This window comes from Cydia strobilella, chromosome 6 (assembly GCF_947568885.1).
Source record: "Cydia strobilella chromosome 6, ilCydStro3.1, whole genome shotgun sequence".
Taxonomy (NCBI): domain Eukaryota; kingdom Metazoa; phylum Arthropoda; class Insecta; order Lepidoptera; family Tortricidae; genus Cydia; species Cydia strobilella.
The window spans coordinates 20,921,715-20,944,249 of record NC_086046.1 but is presented as its reverse complement, the minus strand read 5'-3'; the positions used below and the strand labels follow the sequence as shown (position 1 = coordinate 20,944,249).

Genomic DNA, 22,535 nt, shown 5'->3' with positions numbered 1-22,535 from the left:
GATTTAGTTCGTTTAGTTGCACGCAGAACAGATTGGACTGAGGTTTATTTGGACTGAAAAAGTCTAGTAATTTCATTGCAGTCACTTTAATTATTTAAATACTTACGTGAAGTTAAACACTCTATAATTACTATTTTATTATGAACTTCTACCAAAAACACGCACTTGAATATCTTATTATCATGCGATCATAATCTTGACACATCCAACAAGCTAAAACTACTTAAATCACCCACATGTAAAGTAAAATTAACATAAAAAATAAATTCATGAAAAATTACTAAGAGAAAACTCGAAACACGTTCGTGTGCTATCCTAATGACACTAATCATTTAAAGACAAAATAAAAACAAATTCCTGTATGTTTTGTCTAGATTCACTTAAAAACTCGGTATTTTCCTCACATTAGTGGACAAAACACCGTGGGATTAAACTCCAAATATTGATTTAGCCATCTTGTCGGATTATGGTTGTTTTTATGCGTAATTTAAACAACCACTATTGAGTAACTTATTCCAACAACACATCTCAGAAGCCATTTATTCACGCGCTTATCTCACAAATTGCCTGTTTTTAAACGAAATTACACGAACGGCTCATCTTGAATGCAAATTCGTCCAAAACAGTGACGTATCAAGATAGTTACTTTCTATTCAGAACCAGTTTAGTTCCCACAATGAAAGGAGCCATTTGTCTAAAGGGGACTGAACTTGGAAAGGGGTCACAAATACATATTTTGTACACTTATCATTCTAATTTCAAATACGGTTTTGTGTATGTATTAAATTTCAAAACGTTTTTTGCTTGTTCGAATAAGGATGGGCGCATGAGCACAGTGTCATGGAAAGTTGTTATTTATCTTTTTGTTGTAGTAACGGCAGACCTCGTTGTCGACACGGTTTTATAGATTTCGCAATTAGCTCCATGCATGAATTTATTTTTATTTGTGGATTCATAATTTATATCGTTGGAACACCGGAAATGATAAAAATACTTTTGTAAACTTTAACATTATTTTATTAAAAAATATTTAAAAAGTTGAAAATTTTTGAGCGGTTGAAACGCTCATAATTTTTGGCGCGAATTCGACAGAGCGTGATGACGTCACACGTTGGGCGGCCCAACTGACGTTTGCTACTAATGACACTAATCTGTCGAACGCGTGACGTCACGTGGCGTTTCGAGCGTTTCACTCACTAGCTTTTCGCGGGCAAATGTTTGTACTTTTTATTTATAATTTTAAGTAATTAAATGGTTATTTAAAAACGGAAATGCATTTGTAACATGATATAACGGTAACAAACATCCGAATAAAACATATTTCGTTCAAATATAAACTTCATGCATGAGGCTAATTGTTGTTATGTGACTTATTTAAAAAATGTAAGCCTGAAAATAATTGTTAAACGTGCTTGAAAAGTCGGATTGTGTTTCATATGAATTTATGACATATTTCAGATTTTTGATATTGCTAATTTTTGTATTACAGATAAAAACACAAAAATTACAGTTGAGTACAAAATTGGTAAAAAAGCAGAATGTTTGGGCAGTAAATTAGCCAGTCTAACTGTTATTACAGTATCTGGAATAAAAAACAGAAATTAATAAAATATGATACAACACTGACGATACATGAATTTATACGTCTCGATATCGAGTCTTTGGAATATTATCAAAACTTTAATTAACGTAGTCGAGACCAATAAGCTTTGACTAATTAATAATGTTTAGAGGAATACAAAAAATTACCGCACATTTATGGATGTGCGATTATTAACAGTGGATGCCTGCATTTTGCTTTGACGAAGCGGTCTCAAACATACACTCAGTAATCTGATCCGAACTATTGTGAGGCTCTTGAAAGGAAACGGTCACATGTCAAGAGAAATATTTACGAAGATATGGCGTTTTTGTGACAGGGTACCTGCTACAAGAGTAGGTATCGGGTGACCATTGTGCAAAAATATACTAATTTCGTAAAAAGTGAGTTTAAATGCGGCAATTTTTAAGGTTCCGACCGATCGGACCGATTAGACTAAGGGTACTTGACAGACTGATCAACGTCACTATGAAACTTTCCATAAAATAAAATTTAGCGAACTCTTTAACGATGACAAACAGTTTGGAGCAACGAACCCTAAGAATAAGAAGCCGTTACATAAATTGTCACTTAAAAGGTTAAAAGGGACGAATGCACAGACGTAAATAGTCCCCAATCTCCTCTCTGGATACATTATGAAAAATATTTTTACAGAATGTACTGTATTCGTTTCACATTTTTCGATTTAATACATCAAATTATATTATTATAGCTTACCAGTTGCCGATTCATACTGTACATACCCACTTTTTTCTTGTAAAAATAAATAAGCTACTTTATTCTGTTTTAGAATATATTTTATGTTATTCGTGCACTCTGTAAATAATGTATATAATGTTTGTTTGTATTTCTCTATGTAAGTGAATTGTAATAGTCTTTTGGAGAAATAAATTCTTAAACCATAAAAATTGTGTCAAAATATTTTCGATAATGTTAATATCCAGAGAGAAAAATGTAGATACGTTTGTATGAAAAGGCGATTTAGCGCCGGTGGTCCACTTTCGTTTTAATAGTGTGACAGTGGTATTATGCAATAAAGTTTAAAGAATTTTAAAGATAGGATCTTTACTTTTATTTTAACTCCTACTCTTCGGCATAGCATACCATCAATGGAACGCCCGCCTAACGCCAAAACTCGCGGCATTTCTCCCTTCCTTATAACACAAAGGATTTGGAATGCAATTCAATATACAAGCTAATCTATACCCTCTTGACTAAGTAATTAAGTCCAGTTTGGAACAAAATAGGTAGTATAATTATACCGGTTGTCTGACTCGATATAATCAAGTTTTTTAAAAGTAATTAGGACCTCTGGGCTCTGGGGCTCTGGTGTCTAACGGCTTTTTTGACCCTTTCCGTGAAAGGGCGTAAGTTGATGGTGTTTGTTAGATAAATATTCTTTTGTGAAGTGTTCGGTAGCAGAAGGGCTGTTTTTATTTGGGATTAGGCGCTTTTAATGGTGTCATGAAATCATGGGGTTCTTGATTTGAGATTTATGGATTTGTGTGATAGGACGTGTAGTTTTATTTGCTACCATGTACGTACATCAAAAATCACAGTTAATTCTTATCAAGCTTATCCTTTCATCTCTGGGAGACCCGAATCGGGCATCAATTTTTGCGGCAATTTTAAATTCAAAATTTGAACATATCAAGATCACTATTTAAATAGCACTTCTTTGACAAGCCACAGATGAAAGGATATTATTATACTTAATTTAGTATTTTTAACAACCCTTAAAATATAGTGCAAGTATTAAAATTATTAACAGATATTATTTTACCCTTTTTAAGTTTTTTCAGATTAGATTAAAAAATAGGATACATTGATATTAGTAGGTAAGGTACTATAATAAAATATCTATTACAAATTCAAATTGTTCGTACAAACAAGTGTCAATAGGTTATAAAAATATGTACGATTATAATACCTATAATACATAATAAGTTTTCATAGCTACGCTAATAGTCTACGAACAAAAGACTTCAACGCGTGCACTTGAACCAATATCGACAAACATTCACCGAACCAAACAACGACCGCCTACGCACACAACTCGTCTCTCAGGCCAATTCGACTGTACTACACTGATATATGAATAATATCTGAATGTCATTTTGCTATCGTGCGTGTGGCTCGCGCAAATACATGTACGGACGGGTACGAGTGAAATGCACATTAACTGAATTATGGGTTGGCCTAAAGCAAAGGGGGTGCAAAAAAAAGACTTTTAGAATTTTTTTAGTAGGTACAATAACATGTCTGATCGCGATCATCGCGTTCAACCTAACACACTCCTCCTCGCTTCGCTCGTCGTCGCACCTATCTTGTCTCTGTTACTTAAATTTACTGTTCCAAATGATTGATTTTAATTTGTCAAGTAGTGGTTTCAACTTGCGGGTCAAATATCTCGACAATTTTTGATTTTAGAGTAAAGTTTTTCGTGCAAAACATGCTTATTTTAGCGTATTCTCTACAATAACACAATAAAAAATAGGTGTCATAATAACATCACTCCAATGAAAAATTTGTGTCGGCACCCCCTTTGCTTTAGTCCAACCGAATTATGTCATTTGGATGTCAGTGTACGTTCGAATTAGACTTCTTTTTTAAGAATATAAAAGCTACCTACCATAATACGCTAAACATACTTCGCTGTGTACGCAAAGGAAACTGCGGCATCATTCGTTTCTGATTTTAAAGGAAAGGGACGCAACACGCAACACATTATATTTCCAATGATTGGCTGTTTAATGTTTTTTGTGGCAACATAAGGCTTATGTTCGATCGCTGATTGCTATCTTAAATAAGTATGAGGATGGAAGTCGGGAGACGTATTGATATAACCAGATTCTAAATAAGACTACACTTTATTCATAAGATCATCGATTATATATCATTGGAATACACTTACATAAGCATCTATACACTACATGAGTATTCTGATCGTAATAACAGTTTGTGAACTTGATCTGAATTTGCTATGGATATGTATGTCAGTATCAAAACAAAAGTGTTGTCGAATTGCCCATTTCTCTAATTAGGAGCTTTTCGAGCACATAACATCAAATTTAAAAATACATTTCTGCATTCATATTTTGACTGCAAATTCGTTCAAAACAGTGCATGACGTTTTTAAATACATCAGAACAAAAATAAATGTCAGTTTGATATGTATAGGTAGTTTTAAGTGTACCTACATATAAGTAGAAAGTTTTACGAAACAGTGATTTCAACAGTTTTTCACGGACAAAAACCAAACGCACCAATTGCGGAAACGTATTGTTTACAAACAATCACTCGGAAAGTGGTCGTTCAACCGTCGAACAATGGACCGTCATAAGACCACTTATCTGTGAAATATTTCCAATCGCAACCACAATACTTCGTGTCAATGATACATGCCATTAAATCATTTTTGTGTACACAATGGGACTAATCGCACTTAAACTATCGTGAGACATATTTCAAAATATAAATATAAATATAAATAAATATTATTTTTAGTCGCTTTTGGCGACATGTTTCGGATTCTTTGGGAATCCATCCTCAGGCACGAGTGTCCGCGGCGGTTGTACGTCGTGCACTGCGTAAAAGCGACTAAAAATAATAGTGAGTAAAAACCGTACTGATAAATACAATGGGACTAATTTGGGATAAAAACGGAATATCTAAGTGAATTAGCCTAAGATGGATGGTTTAATGCTGTGTCATGATCTCATGATTATAGCAGTGACATTTTTATAACAACAGAAAAAAACATTGGAGTAAAGAGAAATACCGTAAAACGGGGTGGCTTTCAAATGCAGAGGCGACTTTGAAATTCTAGTTTTTAAGCTATAATATATATTTATGCGGGATTTATTACAGTAGGTGAACATCAATTTAATATAGTAATCTAACTAGTTAAATGAACAGTTTCAGTAAATAATGAATAATGGTAATTTTATGGCCGTTTTAAAACTATCAAAGTAACCCATATTAGGGTTCCGTACGTCAAAAGGAAGAAACGGATTTCTAAATAAGATAAGTATCCCAGACTACTTATTCTAAAAAAATGCTCATGCCCTGATTGTTGTGTGAACTGCGAAGCACAAACGAATTCGCTATTTAGTTTAAAATATAACAAACCCAGCCCGAGTTAAACGAGCGCTGCACGCGATCCATCATGGCGCCCGACAAGTTTCAGGAAACATACTCTTTGTTTCCAAACCATTAGCCTCGCTTGTTAGCTTTTTACCGTCTGTCAAAACCAAGAAAGCTGGCTCGATATGACATCTACATATGATCTACATATAATTTACTTGTAATGTCTTTGATAATAGAAGTTGTTTTCATACCTGAGAAAGGCATATTTATTGTTTTGCTTAAGATACATTTCTTAGGGAGATAATGGTTAACAATAGCATGGTATTGTCACTTTAGTGTGCATGAGCGTAAATATCTGCCACAAGCCTTTAATACGAGTAAAGGCAATCAATCATTTTCATTTTATACTGATGTGCAAACCATTGAACTATTATTACTAACGTAATTAACGTATAGAACCGGCACAGAGAACCATCAAACCATAGAAGCGGAGCGTGAATCTCGCGACCTAAAGGCGTAAGCGCCATGAATTTTACGTATCTTAAGACGTTTTGGTCGCATGGTACAGGTTGTGATTGCCACAATTTAATTGTTTGATATGTCGTCTCTTCAGCAATCCCTATTCAATTCAATTCATTTTTCTTTATTTCATAATATTGTCTTCGGTTACCGCGATAGTTACTCATGAAATAAAACTATGAAAACGGATTATATCGCATATATTGAATTTATAATACATCCCGACATTTCGAACTCTTTACAGCGTTCGTGGTCAACGGGTTTCTTTATTTCAATTTAGGCATTAACATAATGCACCTATGAAAGTCAAAAAAGTACAGTTGTACAAAATTAAAATTAAACATTCATCCAAATAATCACAAATCACAACATAACATTACAATTTACATTCTTAGAAAATACAGTAATAACTCAGTGGTGCAAACAAAAGTATCCAACTTGCGAATGTTTCCACATCGAAAAATCTCTAGTTTAAAAAAATCTGTCGCAATCTAAAATATAAACTTTCTTTAACTTTCTGTAAAACTTTTAAGGCCTGCCGAATACTATTCTTACTTTTTAAAAACATGCTGCATCTACTATTTGGACTATTGCATAACTGTCTAAGTACATACTGCGCTTCACATCGTGCGCTCGCGCACGCTATGCGCTTGCGTCGAGCTTTTTGCCGCGCGACATAAGCCCCTCCATCACGCAAGTCTTAAACGTCACATCGTCATATTATTCTGACAGTTACTTATGCCCCTTTTTGTCCTCTATCGTGCACAATATAAGGCACTACGTGTTCCGTGTACGCAAGACTTTTTTGGCTGACACCGTGTGATCGCTCTGAAGTTGTTCTTAGATTAGTGCAAGCCGTGATTAATGGTGTATATTAGCCTAGACAGTAACAAAGTATACTTCCTACACCCCTAGATTACTACCGGGTCGTTCCGTGTAGTGTATGTAATAAAATTTTATACGTTACATATACGTTACGTTATTTACAAATAGGTATGTTAGTAGACCCTGCCGACAAAGTAGGTGGTCCTGGGTTCAATTCCCGGTAAGGCCATTTATTGGTGTGATAGCGGATAGTTCCTAAATTAGTTATGCATGCTTGCTAAGTATTTAATTTAAGTATACTGTGGGACTGGATTGAATTGGTAATAAGTTACATGTATACAATTTTACACGATAATTTTACACAAATAAACAATACACAGATACCAACCAGAGAGAGGGCGAGATACAAGTCCGGATCCAGAATGCTCTACGCTGTGCTGCTGCCCTGCACAAAGTGTTAGTGTCCAAGCTAATGACCAGGAACACGAAGCTTCGAATATACAAAACTGTCATAAGGCCAATTCTTATGTACGGATGCGAAGCCTGGACACTAACACAAAAATAGGAGCGCGCGCTGCTGGTAGCCGAGCGGAAGATCTACCGCAAGATATTGGGACCCACACGTCGAGAGGATGGAACCTGGAGACTCCGCAAGAACCAGGAGATTGAAGATCTGGTGTCCGAGCCGAACATCATCGGAGAAACGAAAGCCGCCAGGCTCCGATGGCTCGGGCACGTAGTCAGGATGGGGGAAAATCACGCAGTCAGGAGGGCGTACTCTGGAGTACCAAGTGGCCGAAGACCGTCTGGACGCCCTAGGTACCGCTGGAGAGACGAAGTGCAGAAAGACCTCAGCGAACTCGGCGCCGTCGACTGGACAGAAACGGCTTTGGACAGAGTAGCATGGCGGTCTTTGGTGTCGGAGGCCAAGATCCACTTCGGGTCGTCGCGCCACAGCAGTAAGTAAGTAAGTAACAATTAGTGATTGTCTACCAAAATATTTATTATTTATTTTATTTTCTTTCTTGAGAAACAGACGGTTATTAAACATAAATTATAGTGGTGAGTCATTACAATACCTGGAGTTTCCTATTGATAGAAATTTGTGGAGCTTTTACAGTACCAACTTAAAGAATACTACTTAATCTTCTTATAAGACTTACAAGTGCTACTTAAAAACCTTTACTTCACTAAAAAAAAGTAAAATATATGAACCTACTTAAATTAATGCAACTTGCAAGACTCACAAAGTGCTAGTTTAAACAAAGGCACATGCAATCGGAGAGCTATATTTATGCAAATCTCATCTGCAAGAGGCCAGTCGGCCTGATATTTACGGCTTATGAGCTATCTTATCAGCTGCGATTAATTCCTCGCTACGCCAACTCCGATCTACGGTCAGCAATGATACTAACTTCCAATCCAATAACAAGACGAGTTTTAACTATTGGGTATATTAACGTGACAGTCAACATTAAGACGATAGTCGCTGATTTGTCCTTGAATGTTGAATAATATTCTATTTCTTAAAAAAAAAAAAAATTTAACATTATGAAACGTTGCATTTGTAGTGCCTGTTAAAACATTTATTCTAGTTTAAAAATAACTTTAATCGAATAAACCGTTTAGGAGATATAAGCAAAGTTAGTCGCAAAACGGCCTGTCGTAATGTTCCTTTTATGGAGAAACTATAAGTTAGGAAAAGGGAAACGTTAGGAATGTTGTTCATAAAATGTAGATTCATATATATTTTTTCATACAAGATATATACAGTGGTACTACGTAAACGAAATAATAATTAAATAATATTTTTTTCATAATTTTTGTTGAACCGTTAAGAAGATATATGCTCTAGAAAGTAAGAGTTTACGGCCAAAAATAGCGACTAGCGCCTTAACAACACCGGGTGGAACAACGCGCCAAAAGTGTCGATCGCACTCTAATAGTTTTAAAAATAGAGTTTTTTTATAGTTAAAGTTCATAAGAACTACCTCTGGTTCTTGCGCACCCGCTACAATGGATGCTAAGCCCAACTTTACTAAACGCCTACTCACATTGAAATTACATTAAAATTAGATTAAAAATTGAATAAAGCACTTGGCCTCAGCCAAATCAATGATACGATGTTACGCTTTAATGATAATAGCATGGCATCGGAATGACTGCGGAGCGCTCAGAGTGCCAGCGTTTTTTTATTGGCGCCCTATAATAGTAACTTCAGGTATTTTACATAAAAGAACGTCACTCGCCAGATAGAAGCAAATAATGTTTCAGTTATAAAAATACTATTTTTAAACCTTTCGTTCATGATTCACGTTTCCAACAACTTGGTTGAGGGTGGTTTATTTATTTAAAAAAAAACAAATATTGAGCAACAAAACAACTTGAAGTTAAAAAAAGTATACCTTATACTGCAATTTATTGTTATTGTTAATGATATATATTAGTTACTTAGATTACCAAGAATGTATATCAATGTTCTTTTCAAAGATATCAATCAAATCGTAGCGTGATCTAAAACTTGACAAAATAAAATAACGGGCAGTTAATTAAACAATCGACACGCGATGTGCACGCGCTTTCGCGCTCATTTAAATATTTTATCGCCCATCAATCTTGGAGACGAGATCACTAGGTATATTACATGGGCATTTTCAGAAAAACAATTCCATTTAGGTACTTTTTTTAAACTATCTACTTATGGGTTTATTTCGAGGACTATATATGAAAAACTGGGGACTCTTTTTTCATATTTTTTTAAAAATCTTCCTCGTGATTCTAAGTTGAAATAACCAAAAAGTTGCACTTAAACTATCGTGAGACATATTTCAAAATATTTATCAGTACGGTTTGCACGAAGGTTGCACGACGTACAACCGCCGCGGACACTCGTGCCTGAGGATGGATTCCCAAAGAATCCGAAACATGTCGCCAAAAGCGACTAAAAATAACAGTGAGTAAAAACCGTACTGATAAATATTTTGAACCAAAAAGTTGTTATATTAAAAAAGTTAATGGTACACATTTTTTCTGAAAACATTTTTTAAGCTTATGAACCTTAAACACGAGGTCTACAATTCACAGAGCTTCTAGTATATAATATAATCCGAGAGTCGTTCATTAAGCTCCTCAGTACCAGAGAGAAAACTTTCTCTCTGATACTGAGAACTTGATGAATTATATAAACTGACCGCAGGGTCTGAACTAGCGACCCGCGCGATAGGCCGCGCCGTGAGCGCTTGGTTACTTGACCCTACAGACTACGTCGCGGAGACTCCGTATTACAAATATACATCGCAAAATTCAAAACTTGTTACTAAAATGACAGTCCAATTGGCCTATTCATTAACTCTGGTATTAACCGATTAACATTTAAGTCTCCAGCATACTCGGTTCTCCATACAAACGTAGTTACGCTCTCATTTTAGAATGACTAGCTAGATTGCTCTGAAACTTTGTACTTACAATAGGATAAGGTATCTAGTCCTGTAATTAGTTATATTATCCTGCTTTTTTACAAATTTTGTACTAAAAAGACACGTGTGTGTGTAGATTAGGGCATTCGGACTATAGTTTTAGTAAATATCTGTGTCTGAGATATAAAACCAAGGTGGATATAAAACACATACTTACTTACATAATATACTTATGAGTGTGTCTAAGGCCCTTACGATAAACGAAATCAATTTTTAAAGTTAGAATAGAATTAATAACAAAAATTAAGAAATAAGCTGGTTTGACTAATTCACAGTAAATAAGAATAAGAATAATAATTATTTATTGCCACACACATATAAGAGTACAAAAACAGTGTTAGTAGTGGTAGTTTATAACTGTATCTACGTCAAAGGCTCTCCGAGAAAAACGCATTTAACCAATTTGTAAGACCGAAGGAATCCCATAAGTGCTCCGTGAACAATAAAGTTTATTACGGAGCACGGAGCACTAAAAAGCCTCTTGGTCATAAACTAAACGCAACTAAAATAGCCGAAGAGCTCTAGTGCATCATGCTAAGTTAGTGTGGAAGCGTTAATGCGGAGTGATAGGTAACCGCGAATCGTTTTACTTGACAATATTCGGTTTTTTTAGAAACTTTCACAGGAAATAAAAAGGAAACTTTCAATTTGGATATTGAATCTTTCGATCCCCATACAAAAATATGAGAAGTTTACGAAATTTTCATTTGTGGAATTTTCACAATTTTAGAATCATTCCGACGGCACATCAGAGGGGCTACCGCGAAAACGCAATTTGCGAACTTCGATTTTCGCGGTTATAGCCCAGTGGTTTTACGTGATCCGTCTATTATAAGTGGTCTGTGTTGAACCGTAGTGGAACTATCAAGATACAAGTGGTCAGGTTGGTTAGCTCGCCAAGATGCTTCCATGGACATTAGGACTCCTACGTTTCCAGTTTAATAAAAACGGGCCTTAACGTTAATGTATACAAACATCGGCATATTTTAATAACCATTAACGCTTATCGCTATAATAATTAATTAACTCTGGTATCAACCGATTAACATTTAAGGGGCCCCCTTAAATGTTAATGGGTTAATAACAGAGTTAGAACAGTTAGAACAAAAATTTGACAGTTCCGAACAACTGACTGGCTGATATCGTCCGACGGACTGATAGTCAGTGGGCCCCTTAAGAGTCCCCAGCAAGCTCGGTTATTCATACAAACGTAGTTACGCTCTCATTTTAAAATGACTAGCTAGATTGCTCTGAAACTTTGTACTTACAATAGGATAAGTCCTGTAATTAGTTTACGTAGCTTCAGATACCATAGTTAAAAAAATACAGTGAATTTAAGTTTTTCATACAAAACTTGTTGTTGCTCTGTATCGTTTGTTTTATAAACTGGAACTATATAAACTAATAACAGAACGATACCTCATGTCATTGTATATGCAAAGTTTCATTACAATCCAACACGTGGTTTTAAAACGAGATCGAAACTTGTTTGTATGGGAAGGTGAAATTCGGCCGAGATTGCTGCAGACTCTTAATAATATATATAGGTAATATCCGAACTTAAACTATCGTGAGACATATTTGAAAATATTTAGATCAGTACGATTTCACGTGCACTCACTATTATTTTTAGTCATTTAGTCATTTAGTCGCTTTTGGCGACATTTTTCGGATTCTTTGGGAAACATGTAACATGTCTTTAATGTCGCCAAAAGCGACTAAAAATAATAGTGAGTGAAACCGTAATGATCTAAATATTTTGAAATACATAATATAATCATTCATTGTTGTAGAGCTTAAGTCGCGGGCGGAAACCAGTTTTTTTTTAATAACAAACAATAACTTGTTCCGATTTAGATCACGACTTAGTGCTTTAGTGCAAGACTCAGGTAATGCTCTTCAATTATAGGATTACAGCTACGTAAACACGTAACTAGGTTTAAAGCTGTAATAGAACCAAGAGCCAGTAAAGCATAGGCTACGGTAACTGCTTACCATCAGCCATAGGCTACGGTAACTGCTTACCATCAGGCGGGCCGTATGCTTGATTGCCACCGACGTGGTATAATAAAAAAAAAAAAAACTAATTTAGGAACTCAAAGTATACGTATAAGTAGGTATACTTAACCGTGAATCATTCAAAACTGTTATACCTAACCGTATTTTGTTGTCTTCTGCCATAGAGTCGGACCAAGCTTACTTTGCATGACATTTTCGATGACAAAGTGTGTTTTTGTCTTCATTAATGTAAATTTTCTATGAAAATATGACGTTTTTAAGGATTCTTCCTAAAAAAGTTTGGGAACAAATCAAAATCAAGTTTCAAATCAAGTTTCAAGTAATCAAATTATTTTATTAAATATTTTGATTTGTGTTGTCACTTTTTCTTTAATATATGACATCTATTACAGTGTTTGATACTTCCTCACTTTGTTTTTCTCAAGTTGGTGCAAAGCTGCAAAGTTAGCTTTGACGGACTCAAGATAGGCGGTTCAACTTCTGCGTTGTGTAAGTATATGTATGTATGTATGTATGTATGTAAACACTTTGTATATTAAGTGTTATGTGTAAAGGTGTACACGAATGATTCCGAATTACTAACTTCTAAATGTCGGGTAATTTTAAAAATGATGATGATGATGTCAGTATAATTAATAACTTCCGGATTAACCCGATACTCCGAAATGATTCGGAATTACTTGAATACATCTTTTATGTATTTAAAGCTATAGCAGATAAACAAAAAGGTTATACCTACATAAAGGGCGTAATTCGTTGATATAAATGAAGGCTATGTCTACCACTAACAAAAAATATTTATAATAGGTATTTATTTATCATTTTGATATTACTGCTTAGCATCGACTGATCTATAATTTGGTTCCCGAGCTAAGAGCACTTATAACTTAGCATGCATGTAAGTTATCCAAGCCCTTGACTTGGGCCCTAGAACCTTACCTCTAAAGCAGTCTAGTCTAAACTAAACTTGCAACACGGTTTAGACAGCCTAAAACAGAGATGGTGAACCCATGGAAATCGTGCAACATAATTTTGTAATGTTAATTTGTGCCATTTTCAACGAAAAGGTTACTTATTGTCGGTTGTCAATAAGGCGCTATTTCCATATAGCTTCAATTCGAAATCAACCTTATCGACAAGCGACAATGTGTTACCTTTTGGTTGAAATCGTCACATTTATTTCTGTGATTTGTCGTGCTCTTAACACCTAGTATGTTTATCAGTGTTCGAGTAAAATAAACTGACAATTACGGCCTTGCATTTCATAATTACCGTATTATCGTATAGATCCAATAATTTTCATGATTTAAGGATACTTTTATGTACGGGGCTTCATGTTGGTAATCGAGTGCAGCACTGACGCCACCTTGCGGAGGAGCGAGGAACTACACCGAATGTCAACACATCAATCGATGGCTCGAAAGCGCCATCTACCCAACGGCGAAGGAAACTGCTTCAAGATCAGTTAGGGCAGAGGAAGGGGTAGAACCAGTTGTGTTTAAATAGGCCGACAGAGGCATCAGAGCTCTCTTCTTTCTGGGATTTCATGGGCGAAGCATAGGCGAGATAGGCTATTCGTATTTTTGTAAATAAATTGTAATTTGGCTGTTGAAATCAAATAAAATTATTAACTTCACAAGTGTTTATCCATAGCAATCCACCTCCCCTTAGTTTGGTAGATTTAATTCATACATTCTGAATAACATTTTTACACAAATACGGCTAAACAAGAAAAAAACAACCGATTTTGCATGTACAACCAGCCTTAAAGTTTGTAGTCTATGATTGTTCATTATTTTAATATGTGGGTATTTTTGCACTGTAATTTTTCCTCAGTCACCCGTTGACCACAAACGCTGTAAAGGGTTCGAAACGTCGGGATGTATTATAAATTCAATATACGCGATATAATCCGTTTTCATAGTTTTATTTCAAGAAAAAAACAATTTTCAAAATGAATGATACCTTTGTTACCTGTGAAATTTCCGCTAACTTTTGCAGCTTTTAGAAACCTTTCCGCAACTTGCACAACTGTATCAGTACCTGAAAAAAGGTTTGCTACCCCTGATCTAGACTAAAGTACCTGGTAGATCAACAGTCTACTCTACAACCATCTCCTCGTGTCGTACATTGTAACAGGGGATGACCGTTTCTCAATACAAACGTAGTGCCCATTTTCCTCTCTGGATATTAACATTATTGAAAATATTTTTACATAATTTGATATATATTAACAATAACTATACGTTTGACTTTTTTCGATTTTATTTTTAAATGATCCTAACTTTTATAATAATTAAAAATTCAAAAAATCAAACGTAGAAGCATAACTGTAGTTGATATAGAACAAATTGTGTCAAAATATTTTCAATAATGTTCATATCCAGATTATCCAGAGAGGAAAATTACAAACGGGACATTTAAATCAGAACTTTAATTCTTTCGGTATAGATACGTCTTAAATAGGTATGCAGAATGTGTATTTTTAATACATTAACACGTGGACCGGACACTAACAGTATGAAGAATGACATTACTTTATCGAAATGCAACCGGTAGAAAGAGGAAGGAGAAAGGGATTCCATAACATGAGAAGAAAAGTTGTATGTGACCCGAGACCAAAGTTCATCATCAATTCATCATCAATCAAGGCACGTCATGCCTTTTGAATCTCTTGCTACACTTAAGATTCTAATTTTACACTCACTAAAATATTTGGTCTTTATTTATACAAATAAATATCTATATTACGACTGCATGTCTCTGTGACGACACCCACTACCACCACATTTTGCCCTGGATAGTTGCCAAAATACCTTAAAAGTTACTCAACTCAAGCCCAATGTTAGCAGAAACAACTTATTAAATTTATGTGACTTTTTCAACCAAAAGGTACCACATTGTCGGTTGTCGATAAGGTTGATTTGTAATTTAAGCTATATGGAAATAGCGCCTACTGACAAGTGACAATAAGTACCCTTTTGGTTGAAAATGGCACATATCACGTACGGGACGTGAGTGATCTGTTATTAATGTATTTAATATGTTTGTGTCTCACGGAAGTTTTGTTATTAGAAACACTACAAAACTTGCCATAACTATGTACAGCCAGCAAAATGATTTTGTTTTACTCTTCTCTGTAGCTGACTGTACGTGGTTATTGCTTATAAGTTATAAGTAAAAAAAAATTTTTTTAAACGTTTAAAATTCCATACGTTGAAAATTACAAGCTATTATCCCAGCTGAAATTCATTCCCATCTAAAATAAAATAAAAAGTACTTACAAAAACGAAATAAAAAATATCCTCCTCAGTATCCTAAACTGACACAAACATAAATCCACATTGTCACAATCACAACACAAATCCCACTAAAACAAAATCATCAAGTCCAATTGGAACCAAACACGAGTTACGGAAAGTTTAAAACTATTAAAACGCGTTCACGAGACGTACGTACGTGCGCGGGTACGCGAGAGAACTGAAGTTTCGAGTTGGATTCGACCGTTGGGCCCATGGTGAAGAGACGCGCTCTACGTATTGGACTGAAGGGCGTAAGTCCGGGCGTACTGGTGGCGAATTGTTGGCAATATGTGTAACTATTAGGTTTTTTCATATGTGTGTTTGTTCAAAAATCGTGAGTTCAAACCTCGGTTTGCTGGATATAGAGCAAAAAAATCGTTCTCGAAAAAAAAACCTAAGTGCGAGTCGGACTCGCCCACCGAGGGTTCCGTACTTTTTAGTGTTTGTTGTTATAGCGGCAACAGTTATCACGGTTAATGAGATACAGCCTGGTAACAGACTGACGGATAGATGGACTGACGGAGAGACGGACAGTGGAGTCTTAGTAATAGCAAAGATAGATATAACTCCGTAATAGATGGATACAGTCTAAGGAAAAAACGTGCCTCGAAAATCAAGAAAATTGATTCTCATTCAGAGGGCGCTACTAGCTTTGGCCTACTGTCGTATAGATGGCGTTGACGGTTTCGTTTGTTATTTAACAATTTTAACGCATATCAGTGAAAGAACATGGGTCAAAATCATAAAAATAATTAATGCAAATAAAAAAAATCATTTATCCATATTTAAATACATTTTATCGTATTTCTATAAATATTTATTTTTAGTTTTAAAGTGTGTCGACAGATGGCAGTGAATTTACTGGGGTTACAAAATTTACTATGACAGTACCGCTATAGTATAAGTTACTCTATGGCAATAGGGTCCCGTTTTTACCCTTTGGGTACGGGACCATAAAAAAATGCTAAAAGATTACTAAAAATATGATCAGGATCCTATTATTATAACTGAAGCAGTTGGTAAGCAGATATGCTCAGATATATTCAGACTGTGAATGAAGGCTTGGCTGCATGAAGCTGATTTGTACATATTATGATAAGTGAAAATGTAATGTACAAAGCCTCAAGGGCCTATTTTAGATTTAAGCTAGTTATTAATTTCGTAGTACCACTGTATATATTTTGTATGTAAATAAATATCGATATACTGTATAAACTTGTTTAAGCCCCAAAACTCAGCTACCGTGCGTACAAAAGTGGACCTCAATGGCGTTTTTGCAACATCTACTTTCTTGCAGCTTTTTGATTATTTTTTTGTTTTCATTACCCACAGGTTGAGTGGAAGAGATCTATAGCAATTAAACCTTATGTTGTATTGTATCCTTTGATGGCGTGTGCTAATAAAGAGTATTCTGTCTAAGTATCTATCTACTAGAAAATTAAGACGCATCTTCTTTACCAACCGCCTGAACATCATTATCTCATTCTAACAAATAGCTTACGTAAGTAACACTTACAAATGTAACTTAGGCCTAAGGCGTTATAATCAGTACGACTGTTAAATACTTGGGCTTCCATACGGGTCCTCGAGCGTTACCTACGTCGTAAAGTAAAATTTTATTAACCGACTATAGTGTTGAAGAAAACAGTTAGAATTTAGTATAAAACCGTTCTTACTTAAGTAGTTATTTAGCCATTAAGAGAAGCGTAGGCTTTAATACCAGTGGGTGCTGCCCCGATGCAATTAATCAGTGTCTAACTAGACTTTTAAGAGTCCCCGGCAAGCTCGGCCGAATTGCACCTTCCCATATACAAACGTAGTTCCGCTCTCATTTTTAAACTACGTGTTGGATTGTAATGAAACTTTGCACATATAATGACATGAGGTATATCTAGGTCTGAAATTAGTTTATATAGCTCCAGTTTATAAAACAAACGAAATAGAGCAAAAAGAAGTTTTATATGAAAAACTTAAATACGCTGTATTTTTTTAACTATGGTATCTGAAGCTACTTAAACTAATTACAGACATATCATAGATATACCTTATTCTATTGTAAATACAAAGTTTCAGAGCAATATAGCTAGTCGTTTTAAAATGAGAGCGGAACTACGTTTGTATGGAGAACCGAGCTTGCCGGAGATAGTTAAAATAAACTTACACCCCCTGGTTAACGTTAACAGTAATTAGATTAATTAAATTACATTTTATCTTTCAAAGCTACGTAAACTATTACAGTTGCCATTTTGGTACAACATTTAAAAGCTCAAGATTAAAAAGAATTATTGAGTATGACCATTTTGACTTTTAATCATCATCCATTAAAAAAGTTTGTATTAAGAGGATACATTAGTGGTAATTTTTCCATACAAACGTTCTCGACATTTTCCTCTCTGGATTTCTTATTCGCTTCCCAAAATTTCATAACGATTGGTTCAGTTTTGGAGGAGGAAAATGTCGGGAACGAAACCTCGATTTCTGAGATTTTTACGCAGGATTTTTCGCCTGATGCAGTTGTCCTTATCGCACTAATTTTAGAAGCCGTCCCCGTAAGCGCGACGGAGATATTTACTTAAAATTCTCAAATCTGATTAGAAGCTCAGCTAATATATCCTCTTAATACGAATGAATTAAAAATATAAGTCTGCAGTCCTATATACAGCTCTACCATGGTAACTTAATTAGTTACCTAGTTTTCTAGGGATAAGTTCGCCTTTGTGACTACTAATGACTAGTGTTTTTCTCCTGTTTTGTCTAAATTTTTGTACAATAAAGTATTTCACTACTACTGCTACTTTTCTTAACAAGGAAATTGATGGTTTTAATAAACCTTTACTTACTAAGCTTAACATAAATCAGCCGCACCGCACGCAACCAAACTTATAACCACATTGTGTCCAAAAATCATTTTTAAGGTTCCTGTATAAAAAAATATATGGGTACTATCCCTATCTATACCCTACTTAGTTCTTGCTTGGATCACTTGGCTTCAACTCTCTGGAAGTAAGACGTAATTACAAATTTTTGACATATATATGTATTGAGGGGAAACAGCGACTGTCCCGACTTGGTGTCAAGACTTGTAAGACTTTCGGTTCCGTTCGTGCCTAAGAACTAGCTCAGGCCGCGATGTCCTAGTCTTCTGGCTGTTCCTCTTGCGCGTACAGTTTCTTGTAGAAATTCTCCAGTTCTCCGAGCACTCAGGACGATTAACGCATTCTTGACATCAGCTCCTGACTGTGATGTGTTTGCCAGCAGATGGCTGAATATGTGTCGTGAATGTCTGAAATACTGTGAGATGATGGATGAATGATAGCTTTCTAATTTTCCTTGTTGCCTATTGTGTATTGTTTGACATGAAATTGTATATGTAGTTGCAAAATCACTTGACATATTTTTAATTAATATTATTTGCATGACTAAATTGTATTTCAATGATTATGTACTGTTTTGCTATTTGCATGTATAAATTTGCCAGCGCTTTGGTGCAAACTGTAATGCTGTGTAAATATGTTGCTTTAATAATAATAAATAATAACCATCATAACTTCTTAAAAATCTTCTTAATTAAGCGATAAAAAAGTGGCTATATAATAAACGTGACATCATTAAAGTTATTTTATTTTGTTTATTTAAGAATCACTAACGGATAAACATCTACATAATTACTTATGAACATAAAGAAATACAGGAATTATAAATCTTATACATCACTCAGTTTCTCATACTCATACTGTTTATCTGATAACCTTGCTTGTCAACTTATAAGCAGCATTTTCCGCTAGCTAACCATCACATCTACTATTTAAAGCACTTAAACATGCAAACAAAAGCATAAATGCTCAGGTTATTGTGCAATGCCCAATCAAAACCAAAACCATGTTATATTTAAATGAATATCCCGATAAAACATTGTAATAGCCACTCGCATGTTTCAGTAACTACGCAATGTAATGACTCAGCCAATCAAATTCATAAGGTAATAAATGCGTATAAATGTTATGGATATGTACGGCATTATGGTTTTGAATATTACAGTGCGTTTTACCGGTTATGATGATAATTACGCATAGAAATCGCGGTGTCAATCATGAGGTATCGGAAACGGTACACCGCTTACGAATTCAATTAACAGTTCAATCATTTCAAATTGACTACTTGATGATACATTTATGCATCCTGAACGTAGAATCCTGAGCGTAGTGAGGGATTCAAGTGTGTTACGCCCAAGATGGAAATAATTTTGCTACCATGTGACACATACTGCTTTTCACATCACCTATGAGGTAATTATGATGTTTAAAAATATGATTTAAGCTAAAAAAATAATGTGCATTTTTTTAAATATAGTGTATCCTAGAACAGAAAAGTGTTACTTTGATCCCTCCTAGTAGGGAATAAAAGTGCCACTTTGATCCTTCCTAGCAGGGAAGAAAAACCCCTTTTTCGAATTAGTGATGTGAAAAATAAATCAGCTTCATGCAGCCAAGCCTTCAACCAGTCCTTCCGTAGGTGATCATAGTAACTTCTTACCAACCTCACGGTAGAGCTATAGTATCGTCTAGATACTCTAGATCAGAGCAATTAGTGTCATAATTAGAGCCGTCACACTCCCATTGAGCGCAGCCCGGCGCGGGCGCACTTTTTGCACCCTCTCACTACGCTTTCGAAGCATTTGGGTTTTAATTATCATTTAACTCGTTAAATTAAAATGATCTTGACTTGACTTCCGTGCGGGGATTTAATATTTATTTGTTTTTTATGCTTCTGCAAAGTCAGTCTAGGAAATCGTATAATTTTGTTGTTAGTGGCCTTGTGACCAGTGGATAGGAAAGTTGTTAACATACCTATTAAATGAAAATGCGTTTATTGGTTACAATATTGTGTACAGCAAAATTATGGTTGGAATCTCCAAGTAAGTAAAATTATACTTGTGGCAGGAGATCCCGCTCTTCCTACCAAAGTTACATACAAAGTAACCGAACATATACTTAAAATGAATATCTTACAAATTAAACTAAACTAAAATTAATTAAAGCTGAGATGTGTGTGTGTGTGTGTGTGTGTGTGTGTGTGTGTGTGTGTGTGTGTGTGTGTGTGTGTGTGTGTGTGTGTGTGTGTGCATGTTTATAGTTGTGTGGGGTGTAAATACATATATATTTATAATTTATATTTATTTTTTATTTATTGTCTTTGTAAAAGTGCTTCTGTTTCCTCGTAGTCTAATTTTTAAGATTATAAATATGTATAAGATTGTAGTTGTGTTACATATGTACAGTCAAATAATTTAATTTCCGGCCCATTTCTTACCTTGTCGTGGGACAATCAATTTATAAAAGTCGCTAGAGACCTCATACTATTGTCACTGTGTCAAGGTACAAAATGGCTCGGAAATTAAATTATTTGACTGTACCTACTCGTGCTTCAAAATCTAATTAAGCTTAGATTCAATTTAAGAGGAATAATTACTGCCTTGGGTGAGACTTGAACTCACGGCCTCTGGATTGATACTCCAGCGCTCTGCCAACTGAGCCACCAAGACCTCATCCATAGTCAGCAAATTTTCCCACTATATGGGTCTAGAGGACCCTATCTAACTATAGGTAGTTACCTACCTAGTTATCTTAAGAGTGCTCAAATAAGTTGTTATAATAATTGAATTTAAAAATACCGATATCCATTTTTATTAAAAATGTTATACTCGCTTATGGATTACCTGTAATTTATGTTATTAATTACTAAAACTTTGTCTGTTTCTCGCTTCAAGTGATTTGAACTGAGTTATCGACCTCAACTTGTGTATATAGAATCAGAATCAGAATCATTATTAAATGAAAAAAAAAAACTTAATCATTAAACTACTAAGTTAATTGAAATGAAGAACTAAATGACATAAAACTCTAGATTTTGTTGAAATTGACTGGACATGGACTGGACAATCATAATGCATACGTACAAAGTATACCTAATCCGTGGACTTGATACGATGCATATCTACAAGATCTTGAATATTTGCATGTGCATGTCGATAATTTGTTTCTTGTCTAAGTGCTCAAGCCGATCGGATCAAGCCGTATTCATAATGAATGAGAATCGAAATCACGCAAGAACCAATGTTATATGGAGATCTGCGTACAACCTAATCATAGCCATATAGCTCCAAGAACCGTGTAGTATTTGCTACCTTTGTGCAAATGTGTGAATTACAATGTGACCAGCAGATTACTGCCTCCTAATCTTGCAGGATAACAAGCAGGACGACATTTACTTAGGTAAAAGGAGGGCCCCAGGCCGGAGCCACATCAACTACTAAACTAATAATGAGTACCTACAGGTAACTTTACACCTAACTCGCATCGCACCTAACATCCATACTTCCATACTAATATTATAAATGCGAAAGTCTGTCTGTGTGTTCCCTCTTCACGCTTAAACCGCTGAATCGATTTAGATGAAATTTGTCATAGAGATAGGTTGAGTCCCTGAGAAGGACATAGGATAGTTTTTATCCCGAAAATCATTCCTTAACAAAGAGAAAAGCGGGGTGGGATTGAGATAATTAATGAAGTGCCTGCTAATTTGTGTGCATAGGTAATATGCTCAAATTGAATAATTGCTATGACAATTTTTCCAGGCGCTATACTTACTTTAGCTGCTGTTACTAAGTTTACGCAGACGAAGTCGCGGGCAAAAGCTAGTAATATT

The 22,535-nt window shown here is 35.2% G+C and overlaps 1 protein-coding gene and 1 non-coding gene across 2 annotated transcripts in view; both read right to left on the bottom strand.

The window, feature by feature from the left end:
* LOC134742272 (uncharacterized) overlaps positions 1-15,998 on the bottom strand; it is a 138,750-nt gene extending 122,752 nt beyond the window's left edge. The window contains exon 1 of the mRNA XM_063675319.1: positions 15,813-15,998. The gene's annotated coding sequence lies outside the window, so the exon portion shown is untranslated. The remainder of the gene's footprint in view (positions 1-15,812) is intronic.
* A 5,301-nt stretch (positions 15,999-21,299) lies between these two features.
* On the bottom strand, positions 21,300-21,372 carry Trnad-auc (transfer RNA aspartic acid (anticodon AUC)). Its single transcript has one exon. It is a non-coding gene; the product is annotated as a tRNA-Asp (tRNA).
* Positions 21,373-22,535: the final 1,163 nt, after the last annotated feature.